Source organism: Polypterus senegalus, chromosome 14, assembly GCF_016835505.1.
Source record: "Polypterus senegalus isolate Bchr_013 chromosome 14, ASM1683550v1, whole genome shotgun sequence".
Lineage (NCBI taxonomy): Eukaryota > Metazoa > Chordata > Cladistia > Polypteriformes > Polypteridae > Polypterus > Polypterus senegalus.
The window spans coordinates 113706778-113718527 of NC_053167.1; positions in this window are offsets into that span (position 1 = coordinate 113706778).

The window sequence follows — 11750 nt, forward strand, 5'->3', positions numbered from 1 at the left end:
AATTAAATACATACATCAAATCCTGTATTTCATACATCATATTTGGTACAGATACAGGAAAAGCAGCTCCACGTTATTTTAAATAAATGTTACCTCTTTTTACTTATTTGGCTGACGCCTTTATCCAAGGCAACTTACTACAGTTATGATACAATTGGTTATATTTCTTTTGGTTTTCTAATTGGAGCACAGTGACTTTCTCAGGGTCACACAGTGTTAGTAGCAGGATTTGAACTTACACACTTATGGCTTGAAGTCCAAAGCCTTAACCACTTCACCACACTCCCTTATTTTTTTTTAACTGGGAGATGAATAAATGTACACAGATTCCATTTTGTATAGCTCATTAAATCCCCCTTTGTTATTAAACATGTTTGCCAATGAATTATTCCAAAAAATATGAGATTAACATGAATGCCTTTGTAGTGCCTTTCATAACAAAACAAAACATTTGTTTGAGACAATGTAAATTCTTATTTAACAAACACTCCATAAACATTATTTTATATTTGCCCTTCATAATGAATGCCATCCCAAAGCATTTGAGATTACTGTGAACTGTTTGATGAAACGTTTGGGAAATTGAGACATGTGATGCCCCAGCTATTGCTTAAGTAAGGCAATGTTTTAGGTAATGCTTTGTTTTAGGAACTAGCTCAGTGCTACTATTTTCCACTGTGTAACAAGATCTAACAAATGTTTACTTGATAATATGATTTCTGTTCCTTTTCTGCAAAAAATGTAATTATTTTTGTTAATTAAAATTAAGGATTCTGTTCAGATTGTCGAACATTAAACAATGTAATGTTCTCCTTATGATTGGCAATAGCCATTAGAGTATTGTTGCCCAGCAACTGTTTACATACTCCAAGTTTGCTTTTAATACAGTAAGTATGAACAAGCTTTACCAATAGAATGAATTTTGCAAACAATTCAGAAGTAACCAAAATATGTCCAATAGGACAGTTAATTAACCCAGGGGTGGGCAATGTTGGTCCTGGCGGTCTGCAGTGGCTGTATGTTTTTGTTCCAACCCGATTGCTTAATTAGAAACCAATCCATGCCAGTCTCAGACCTTATTTAATTTTATGGCTTGTAAGTCTGCAATGTTAGGTTCTTATATCATAAATATTTTTATTTCCAAGGATATCACCCAAATGATTTGAAGCCTAAAACGGATCATTTTCAGTTTGTCAAATTCTTCTCGTAAATGTTTTTATTAAACCAGACTGAGCTTGATAAATCCACACAGGTGTAATTGGAAACAAGTTAGATGGAGAACTACTGCCTCCTTTGTCATTTGCATCATATTGCTAATAAGCAGCCATTAAAAACTGTAAATGCAGCTGTTAAAGACTGAAATAAGCAATTAAGGGAGGGGAACCTTAACAAGTAAGACCACTAAAATGCATCATCATGGCTTCATTAGCCATAAATGACTTCTTATTAAGAAATGGGGTTGTAACAAAAACCTGAAGCCACTGTGGCCATCTAGGACCAACACTGCCCACCCCTACTTTAACAGGTCAGAGATGGTTGATTTAGTGACCCAGGCCAGGTTTTAGATCACCAGAAATTGGGATAAAATACACCTGTCAACGGTCCATGATTCAATATGAGGATTGTGAATCTCTGATTAGTAAGATGAAATAAAGACCTCAAGTTGACACAATATCAGCAGATAACTAACTATTAATATGCCCCGTTGAAGAAAGTAAGAAAAGTACTGTCAAAGGACAAAAATGTTTACTTTGATTGTTCATTGGAGGCACATGTTTTCAGCTTCCTTTGGCAAAACTGGACCACCTTTTTAGGCACATTTTGCGCTTGTATGTGTCTCCATCTGTGCAGTTTGTGTGTGTCAAGATGTCAGTTTGTGAACATGACAACTCAAAAATGAACACAAACCAAATAAAACTGTAAACTGCTTGGATCCTATTTTTTGCCAGTAACATTGCTCCAATAGATTGTGCTCTACAGTGATAATTAAGTATACTGAAGGGTAATATTTTATATAGGAAAATACTGAGACAGGGCCACGTTCTCGGCAGATTCTCTTCTCACGTTCTCAACAGATTTACCTTTCTTGGCATCCACAAACATGTTTCAAACACTTTCAAAGTGATGTTGGAGTGAATGCATGTATGTGTGTTTGTCAAGTCCAGATAAAACATTATACATAAACTGCTAGAATCATATTAATTTTTAAACCCATCACAATACTTTACTTAAATAGCATATTAACCAACAATATACATAGCAGTTGTAGAGCAAAATCTACTGAAGCAATTTTGCTCAACAACTGCTATGTATATTGTTGGTTAATATGCTATTTAAGTAAAGTATTGTGATGGGTTTAAAATTTTAAGTTCAGCTTCTGAACAGATTTACCATTTTAAGTATTCCCTGAACATACTTCAAACATGTATGCTTATGTGTGTGTGTGTGTGTGTGCGTGTGTGTGTGTGTCAGGACATAATTCCATGGATATGAAAGCACAAAAACAATCCACTCAGTCCAAATAAAGCATGAAACACTAACAATATAAACAGGTAGAAGACTGCTAATTCTGAACAAACTTTCTCCAGTGGATAGATAAGGAAAATATTATGGTAGATCAAAGTTTTGATTTTAAATTTTAAACAGATTTAAACATTTTAGGCATTTCTGAAAAAGATCTTAACACTCTGCATTAATGTCTTTCACTGTCTCTTCATACTCAATCAGTATAAAATATGGCACACCTTATAGGAACTGTAAACTTCTACAAGCCTATTAATTTAATGTAAAAAACATTGCAAATAGATTTCTGTAATAAAGATTATTATACTATATAAAATGTAAGTTTACATATAGGGAATGTATCCTGATGATGTCAAAATATTGACTTCAAAGTTTGAACAGACATACACATTGTAGGCACCCCTATACTGTAATGTCAAACACTTTCAGTGTAAAGTCAGTCTGTCTTTTTGTCAGCCTGTGTGTTAGGATTTTAGTCCGTGAACACGACAAATCAAAAATAAATAACTCAGTCCAAATGAAACTTGGTGCACTTATAAGAATTATAAATGCATATCAAGAAATATATGTTCTTTGTAAATATTAATTATTTTATTGTGCTCCAACTGCAGCACATGTGGGTAAGAACAATTTCTTTCAATAAGATACAATTCTTCCGTTTCATGCTATATAAAAAGTAATACCTTGTGATAAGGTACTACTAAAATCACAGCTTTGTGTGGGAAACTTGTGTGCTGGACATATTTTTTTGTATAATGCCATTAACAGCATGCAGCATTACAAGGAGTTATACAAACCACTTTGTACATCTCAAATCTCTTGCTTATGTTACTGATTAATAGCTTATCTATATATACTGTATTCAATATTGTTTGATGCATTATTAGTAATTGAAAACCACAATATGTATTTTCATACTGTATGACTGTGAAAAAATGTGAATGAGAATTTGTTCAGTTTTAATATACACAAAATACCTGAGAGCTGAAAGCTACTCAAATTAAAACATGCCGGTATTATATATTATCATGGCAGAATTTATAAGTTCTTTGTTTTAGTCAGGGTGGCACAATGGTGCAGTGTTTAATACTGCTGTCTTACAGACCTGGGACCAGAGTTTGACTTCTAGTCTGGTTAACGTCTAGCTGGAGTATACACTTCCTTGCTCATACACCTTAGGTTACAGGGATTCTCTGAACTGCTCTAGTGTGAATGAGTGATTGCAGAGTGCAACGTAACCTATGTGAACTCATGCTGTCTCCAGGGCTGGGTCCTAACTTGTGACCAATAGGCTCCACCCTGCTGCGACTCTACATTGAAAAACCTTGGCTGTGCATAACTGGGGTCCCAATGCCCGGAGTCGATTCTCAGTCAGGATAAGATACTCATCGCGTACAGCTCTTTTCTTGAATGAGCATGTTCATAAAATATCACTCTGCCCTGGACATCTCAGGTTCAAGAGTTGAATTCTGGTATCTGAAGGTCAGTTGCTGTTTCTGTGTTTCCTAAGCATTGTTAATAAAACCAGCTCATCTCTCCTAATCCTCCATGTACACCTGATGGATGGCCTTCTTAGCACTATATGGTTGAATGTCTGCTTTGTGAAATACTTCTGTTCCATTTTTGCTTTACATTTGTACAAGCTTATATCACTAATTTTTATTTTATTAAAATGTATTAAAAATGATTTTCAAGTTCATGTGGTAGCATGAATCTCTTTCTGATAATAACTGTACAATCAGTAGTTTTAGTTGCTGTATGATTAGGTCTGTATACATATAAATGATATACTGTATATTAAGTTACACATAAGCACGTTCACGGCTTTAATCCTGCCAGCTTAATAATTATCTCATTATTAACTGAACTGCAAAAAACTTGGAATTATTTAAGATTTTATTTAATTTTTTTACATTTTTATCAGAAAATAATCTAACCACATTAACTCATAGGCTAACTGATCAACCTTTTACCTAAATGAGAATCCATATACGATGGACACTCTAAGCTGAGTCCATTAATTTTTTGTCAGTCAGAAAAAACCTCATGTTTCACATTGATTCAAATCAGTAAGTCTCTTCTGGGCCTCCTAGAAGGCTTAAGAGGTTAAACAATAATAGCAAAAGTAGTCATGAGCACTCAAGCTGATAGCCAAAATGTCCAAAAATGTATATTATCACATTTAAAAACATAATCCAAGTCTTTTTTCACATTTTCTACATTTTCTAAAGTGGTTATTGTTAGGGCCAAGTTAAGGTTAGACCACATGATGTTTCATTACAAGTCATACTACATATCATTTCTTAAAATTAAATGCCGTGTATTTTATAAAGCGCCTTTCTAAAAGGAATTTTGCCCCAGGTTCTTTAAAAGCTAAATAGTTTTCTAATAAATTGATTAAGCCAAATCACACTATCATTAATTAACTTACTCAGATAACACAGATGGATACAGACTCAGCGGCCTTATGGACTAACATTCAAAGCTTTAATCTCTAGGCTGCTAGTCCACCGATAGCTTTCTGATTTCCCAACATTGGTTAATGTTACTCCATGAAGTTATGATATTTTATCTGTCAGTCCATTTACTGACCCCCATTTTGTCCATCTGTAGGGGTGCTGGCAGCTGGTAAATATCTCAGGAATGTGAGCCATAAACCAACCCTTCCTGTGGTGCCAGTCCATTGCTGGACACACCCAGGCACAGTGTAACAGTTACTCAACCTAAGACGCGTGTCTTTATGATATTGAAGAAAATGATTGAATTCATGGAGAATTCATCAAGGTTGTAGAGGTGCTGTTTGGACTTCTATACTTGTGTACTTGCTCTCAGTGCGCAGGAGCATTGTTATCAATAATTATGAATTTTTTACACATAACAATGGGTTTGTTCCAATTTACACATTTGTTTAGGACTGTAAAGAAGTGACAATGTGATTACAAGCCGCTCACCCACTTCAGGATTTCTCTTTTCATTAAATAATAAATGTTTACTTCTTGTTATATACCTGATCCTGATCAGTTCCACTTCCCTAGCCAACCTATAATGAAAAAGTGGCTTTAGGTTCAGAAAGTTTCTGATATTTATTTTATTTTATTATTTTATGTAGTGTAGTATCCTTTTCAATCAATCAGTTGCATATTCAATCATGGTTTACATCTGCCGAGCTCTTGCACAAATAACAGTTGACGTGGGAGTTGCCTGCATGCATACAAGGGGAAATTAAGGGAAGGTGTGGGTTAAAAAAAGTTTAATAAAGAATTTAGAAAATGTCACGTATAGCAGGCATAATGCACTGTGAGAGTTAAAACTAAAGCTGGAAAGCAGTGTGAACAAATAAAGGGGAAACAAACTGTAACATAATTCAACAGTCAAATCAAACTCTTCTAATTTCTTTTACAGTTGCTTAAAGTCTTAAAATTTCAGATTTATGTATTTTTTACAATTGTGTGACGCTGTAAGCAGAAAAAAAATCATGCATACATTTAGAATGCTGTATATTGAAAAAAAATCTTAAAGTATCATGTACTAGTTAAAAGAGTCAGAATGATGAAATCATCCCTGCTTTACAGGAACTTAAGTTTAAAAAAAGAAATGCGGTACTTATGTGTTTTTCCCATTTCTGTTCTCAGCTCTATTATTTGCAAGTTACTTTGGATAAAGTATTTGCTATGTAAATAGTAACACTCAAACTTGCTTAATCCAGTTTAGGTTCACTGAGGGCTGAGCCCATTCTGGCAACACTGGGTTAAAAGCAGGAAATGGCCCTGGACAGGGTCAACTCACATTCACACACCCACACCCACACTCACACTCACATATAGGACAATTTGATGTCACCAGTCCACTGCATTTGCACATCTTTGATGATATGGAAACTGTCCAGACACAAGATTTTAACCTAAGACACTGATCTGTGAGGCGGCAGAGTTAACCAATACGCCACTTATCATTGTAAATAACAATTGGTATATGTGTATGTGAAATACATAATTAATAAACACAGTATCGACAGATACCTACAGTATCTATCTATCTATCTATCTCATAGTGACGTTTCATTTATCTATCTATCTATCTTTTAAAATTTTTGAGCACTAAAATGCTGCACAAATGCTTTTTTTTATCAGTAACTACTTCTGTGCATCCACCATCTTAAATAATGTTACTCAACCTTAATGTTCAATGTCTGTGTGATTTCCTCATGTTTCTCTACATAGCACCTGTTAAATAAATAAATCTAACTATGAATAAACAATTTCTTCTGTGATTGTTATTAAAGATATGTCAGGAAAGAAGCTGAATTGAAAATAATTCCTTTATTCTCAAAAAACACCTGCAATTTGACAAAGTTATAGATTTTAGTTTGTCAACAAATTAATTGTGCATCTTTTACAAAACAATTAAGCAGTGTGAGCAGTCAACCAGGCTGATTTGTTAGGATTAACTTGTGCTAAGTGAATTTCCTTTGAGCTCCATCTGTCTATTTACTTTATCTTATTTTTCCATTACTAGGATGCAAGATGCAGGTGCCAGCTTGGGGTGGAACATCTGCCTATCACTTGTCACCTTCCACACTCACTCAGCATGCGCCTATTTCAAGTCACAAATTAAACTGTATGTCTTTCCAAGTATTGAAATTGAACCCAGGTCCTTTAATCTTTGAGGCAATGTTGCAAACCTCTTCTCACTGAGAAAACATTGTTTTAAATTAATAGGATTAGATAACATCTCAATTGAATTTAGAGATGCCATGAGACTGCAATCCAGCCCCCCACATACATTTATGACCACAAAAGTATTTACTTTATTGAATATATTGTACAATGTATGATGTTAATTGAGAAAATTATACTACCTCAACTAATGGGTGTTAGAACAAATCAACTCTTATGATTATTGTAAAATTGTACATTATTTATTTAAAGTAGTTACTTTAAACAAAAGTACACCTTAATTTTCAGTGCAGTTATGATCAGATATGGATGATCTGGTCTAATTAGCCATCCATTAATTTTATAAATCTGCTTTGTCTTGTGCTTTGCTGTAGACCCTACCCTTAAATGATCAAACGCCACTTGGGAACCAAATGAAATGTAAGTCTATTGTATGGCACTGTGGCATTCATACTCACACTTCCTTATACCTGACCAATTTAGAATTGCCAATTAGCTTGTTACAAACATATTTAAAATATGAGCACATAACAGAGTCTCAGGAGAAAAGTAAATCTCAGGCCAATTCGAAGAAAATGTACAAACTGTGTACAGATGGCGCATGGTTCATAATTTATACCCTTAGAGCAATTGGGTAGCATCACTAATGGCTACACCATTATATTGGCCTACTAACCAAGTATAACTTGTTTTTCTTTTCTTTTTTTGTATTGTTCAATGAGCCAAGAAATCTTTCTTGTTCAGTTTCTTGTTCTTTCACACGTGTGTCAAATCAAAAGTTAAAATGCGTCACATTGTACTTAATATAGCTACAGCCAGACATTAAATAAATCTTCCTATAAAACTATGACAAATGATATTTTCATGAGAAGCACTTCTTCAGTAAAGTGTAGGAAAATAATTTATTGAACAAACGTTGCACAATTTGTGAGGTAAAAGTTGTATTAAAGTCTACAATCTTAAAACAGGAACTTGAGGCTCAGGGAGTGGTCGGCCCTTGTTAAGTCGGAAACATAATATTAGAAAAAGAATTATTTCTATCATCCGAAAAGTGCACATTAGTCACCATCAATATTGTTCACCTTTTGGGCAGAATGCTTTGAAGTGAAGTTCTTTTCGGCATTACTGCAAATATTTAGATATTGATCTTTATTTTATTATTCACCCTGGGGATAAGAGTGTGTGATTAGGTTTGTTTTATTTAAAATAATGGAGGATTTTGACAACATCAAAATTATGCTGCTTTATATTTTTATTTTGTTGAATTGTGTCTAGGTCAAATTTGAAACAGTATCACAAAGAATGAGTTCAACCATAGAGGTGGTTCCGGCAAACTTTACAAAGTTTTAATGAATCTACAGCTCAGAAGATTGTTCAGTAATGTTCAGGAAGGACTCTCATTTCAAGGCAAATTTTGAGACCTCTGAATCTTCACTTGCTACGGTGCCACATTGCGGCAGTTTTAATAAAAGGCATGAACCGACTGCCTGACTGTCTAAGAGCAAAAAGAAAGCCATCTGACACTTACCTTGATATACGATACTCAGAAGTCCGACACAAAGTGCCACGAACTTTAGTCCACAAATGCCCATCACGTCCAAATTTTTGGGAAACTCCTTCTCAAAATACCATGCGTCCTATTGGAAAATAACAAAAAGTTATTTTCTACAAAAGACTTGTTCTGAGTAAAAAATTCTATTGAAATAACCCAAATTTTGCACGTACGTTTCTTTGCCTGCTTATCAGTACGGGTGCAGCTTCCTCTATGTGCAACCCAAACTCTAACCACGATCAGCTTGTCATGCTTCAGGGAATGATGTCAGATGCTAGTTGTACCTTCCTTTGAAGAAGTCTGTGCGGCTTCTTCCCGGGTCTTCTCAGGAAGTAGAACTAGAGCACCAGTTTACATATGCAGGCTGACTTTCTTCAGTTGTAGTCCAACCCAATTGTGATTTTTTTTAACCCACTTTTTTGCATTGCCTTTTCTTTATCTTTTTAATGGTACTCTGAACACAGGCTGCACTGTCCATTCATCATTTTCTGAAGCCCCATTATAGCTTTACTGGGGGCAGTGTCAGGTGCAAATGGGGCATTTTTCCATCGTAGGGCACTTGTGCACCCAGTCAAACCAATTTATTACCATAGACAAAAATGTTTGGAAATATGTATCAAATGAAAAGCTTGGAGAAGATCCACAGTGATAAAATGCACATTTCACAGAGATGGTAATAGAAATAGGAATCAAACTGGGGTCCATAAATTGATAAGGTGAACTTGTCTAGACTTAGCACCTCTGTGACACCCTGAAAGTTGTATACGCCAGTTTGGTGACAGAATTCTTCACTTTCTTAACTTTAATGATGCATAGAGAAAAAAAAGTAAATTGGTTTCATGTTTTTCTTCAATTCATCAAATTTATATCCTTCCATTTTTGGTCCCTATTAGTACTAGGGTGTTGTACCGTGTTAGCCATTATGAATGTAGAGATCCCTATTATAAATGAAGAGCAATGTCCCATCTCTTTTTTGCATTGACTCCATTAGCATTTATTTATGATTCTTTTTCTTAAACACTTTTCAACAGTATAGCACTTAGGCTTTTTCTTTTATTATTTTTTATCATGATGTTTATCACCTAAGAAAATACTATTTCCATTTATTTTCACACATTTTTGAAAGGAAAGTAACTTTTCATTAAAATATTATCTCAGTAGATTTAAATGTGACAAGCATCTTCCTAAAGCTTCAAGCATGGTAGGGCACACTGTAACGCCATTACGCATTCACTTACACTTGACTGATTTAGCAATGACAGCTAACCAGACAGCATGTCTCTTAACTTTACAACAGAAATTCTCTGGATTGGTCTTAGATGGCTGCAGTGGCTGTGTTACTTAAGATTTTAGGCACATTACTTCTTTCATTCTACCTGTTATGCCTAACATTAGGAAAGGCAAGTAGAATGAAAGAAAAAACCCTGGAGTGGAAACATTAAGCAAGCCAGAAGTTGTACTCAAGAGTCAAGCCTATCTTTCTTTTGATCAAAAATTGCAAGCCAAAAGTCAGGAATCTGCCATTCTAAATACTACCACTATACACACATAAAAAGATTTTTTTATTTAATTATCCACAAAGCTCTAATGCTAATGCAACTTGATCTTTATAGTGGTCCCTTGTTGATGTTAATTGTGCAACCACCGGCACCATGCTTTGTAGCAATCATCTTCATGGCTTTCATAATAGCCGCACATAATAGCAACAACACATCCATCCATCATCCAACCCGCTATATCCTAACTACAGGGTCACGAGGGTCTGCTGGAGCCAATTCCAGCCAACACAGGTCGCAAGGCAGGAAACAAACCCCGGGCAGGGTGCCAGCCCACCACAGGGCATACACACACACACTAGGGACAATTTAGAATCGCCAATGCACCTAACCTGCATGTCTTTGGACTGTGGGAGGAAACCAGAGCAGCCAGAGGAAACCCACACAGACACGGGGAGAACATGCAAACTCCACACAGGGATGACCCGGGAAGCGAACACGGGTCTCCTAACTGCTAGGCAGCAGCGCTACCCACTGCTCCACCGTGCCACCCCTGCAACACCACAGGTGAAACAATTTACAGATAAAAATTAAGCAAAATAATTTATTAATACCTAAAAATATAGTCGATAATTACTTAGTCAAAGCACTTTACATATAGAGTGGGGAGCCACTTGAACAACCACTAATGTGTAACATCCACCCGGGTGATGCAACGGTAGTCATTTTTCTACCAGTATGTTCACCACACATTAGCCATTAGGTGGTGAAGGGGAGAGAGAGAGATAGTAGCCAATAAGGTACAGGAGATGATTATGGAGCCTGTTTTATTTCTCATTCAAAAGAATTTTAACAGCACAATGTCCCTGTCACTACACTTGGGCATTTGGATCCAAACACAGACCCCAAGGTAAGCATTCCCTAATGGCCTCACTAACACATCTTCTAGCAGCAATTCAAGCTTTTCTTAGATTGTTTGCCAGCCAAGTACTGGCCGAGCCCAAAAGTGCTTAGCTTCAGGTTGCGCAAAAAATCCACAATGTGACTTCAAAATTGAGAAGGGAGCTAAACACACCTCCATAAAAAATGTAAACACACCAAATCATAAAACTGCCATACGAAGGTTATATTAGGAATATCATCCAAATAATCTGAGAATCAGAGCAGATCAGCAGTTCTCATTCCTTTACTTGTTTGTCTTCCATTTGTTTACAAAAAAATGTGTTACAACAGAAACATCACTCCAAACACACACATATATAAATCGGCCCAAATTAGATGGTAAGTCACTGACTCCTTTGTCATTTGTATTTCATTGCTAAATAGAAGGGAATTAAGAAAACAAGAAGCTGTACAAAGCAGTAAATGGGCTGCTTAAGAATAAAAGAGGGGAATCTTAACAAACAAGTTAGATAAAATAACATAACACAAGTGATGCTTTAGTAATCATTAACTGTACATCCATAATTGGCTTCTAATTAAGAAAATGGTAAGGAATACAAA